Source organism: Puntigrus tetrazona, unplaced genomic scaffold (assembly GCF_018831695.1).
Source record: "Puntigrus tetrazona isolate hp1 unplaced genomic scaffold, ASM1883169v1 S000000926, whole genome shotgun sequence".
In the NCBI taxonomy this organism is placed as follows: domain Eukaryota; kingdom Metazoa; phylum Chordata; class Actinopteri; order Cypriniformes; family Cyprinidae; genus Puntigrus; species Puntigrus tetrazona.
The window spans coordinates 1-1,710 of NW_025048526.1; the positions used below are offsets into that span (position 1 = coordinate 1).

The following is a 1,710-nucleotide window of genomic DNA, read 5'->3' on the forward strand; positions in this document are numbered from 1 at the left end:
CACACATAATAAATATATACAGTAAATTTATAGATTAGAATACGATTATTTGACAGCACTAAATATAGTTTGTATTAATATTTCAAATTAGTTTTTACTTTTTACTTTTACAAATGACTTTTTTTAATTTAGTTGTGTGTTTCACTGATTGTATTTATCTATTTTAGAACGTCAAATTAAACTAAATTCTAAATTCTGAGAAATTTTGACTTTGAAAAAAGTCTTTTTTTTCCTTAGCTAATGATTATTTTTAGTAAAAATGTTTTTGCGTGGTTTTGCTTCCATTTTAGTTTCATTAATTACAATAAACCTGGGTTCAGTTTAGTTCGCAGACAGTTGCAAAGCTCTCACTCACAAAACAAATTAGATTCAGCACTGAATCGTTTCTGCCTGCGCGCAAACAACACAAGAAGTGTACAGCTATGCCTGCACGTAAATTGGAGACAACACTGGCACACCGTTACAAGTTGAAAGGCTTGCTGTATGTACATTGTGAGGTGTTTTCTGCCCGTCTGTAGATGTGAACGAGTGTGAGATTTACGGGACGTGCCCCCAGCTCTGCAGGAACACTAAGGGCAGTTATGAGTGTTTCTGCGCAGACGGCTTTCGATCGGTGGGAGAGCAGCCGGGAGTCGAGTGCGCTGCTGAGGGTAAAGCCTTACAATCTATAACTATTTACATCCTGTAGCTTAAAATCGCAATTTGACGAGCATCTGTAAATATGAACGCACCTTTAGAAGACCTCAATGCCAGTCATCACCATTTCTTTCTCTTTTTTTCACAGGAAATCCTCCCGTCTTGTTATTGCCTGATAACGTGCGTATCCGTCGCTTTAACCTCTCTTCAGCGCAGTACTCTGATTATGTGGATAATGCAGAGCACATTCAAGCACTGGACTACCTGTGGGACCCAGAAGGCCTTGGTCTAAGTAAGACAATATTCCCAGGACATCCCATCTAATATGCTTAATGTTTTGATGCAGATGCAGCCCAGGAAAAGCCGGCGTTATTTTAGCATCGTTTGTGTGCTATTATGGGATTTCTTTTGAATATTTGAAAGAATATTTTGAAATCCTTACCAAACATGATGCACTGTGTTATTGCATTTCTGGTTATGAATGCAAACCGAAGCATATCTCTGGAAATGATTTTTCAGGTATAGTCTACTGGACCGTGTTGGGACGAGGCTCTGAGTTCGGGGCGATTAAGAGGGCCTACATGACCACATTCGATGACCATGGAAATAATCCCGTGAAAGAGGTTGACCTGAACCTTCGATACATCTCCAGTCCTGACGGCATCGCTGTGGACTGGATTGGAGGGTACGTGACGTGCTTTTCTGCACTGTTACTGGGACAGTTCCAGAGAAATAAACAACCTTCCTGCTTTGCGTTTTGTCTTTTCCATTAGCCATATTTACTGGACAGATGCTGGGACTAATAGGATTGAGGTGTCAAAACTGGATGGACGTTACAGAAAGTGGTTGATTCACAGCGATCTTGATCAGCCAGCCGCTATTGTGGTCAATCCTGGACTAGGGTAAGAGCATGAATGTCAAATGATTAATCGTGATTAATCGCATCTGAAATAAAAGGTTTTGTTCTGCGTAATATATGATTTTGTACTGCGTATAGATGTAAATATAAATACACTATACATAGAAACGTTAAGCACTTGCATGCATATATTTAAGACAAATATGTTATTTATA

The 1,710-nt window shown here is 39.2% G+C and overlaps 1 long non-coding RNA gene across 1 annotated transcript; it reads left to right on the forward strand.

Moving 5' to 3' along the window:
- The first annotated feature begins 190 nt into the window (after positions 1 to 190).
- On the forward strand, positions 191 to 1,544 carry LOC122335887. The gene is made up of 4 exons (XR_006249017.1): positions 191 to 650; positions 785 to 928; positions 1,156 to 1,321; positions 1,410 to 1,544. It is a non-coding gene; the product is annotated as an uncharacterized LOC122335887 (long non-coding RNA).
- Positions 1,545 to 1,710: the final 166 nt, after the last annotated feature.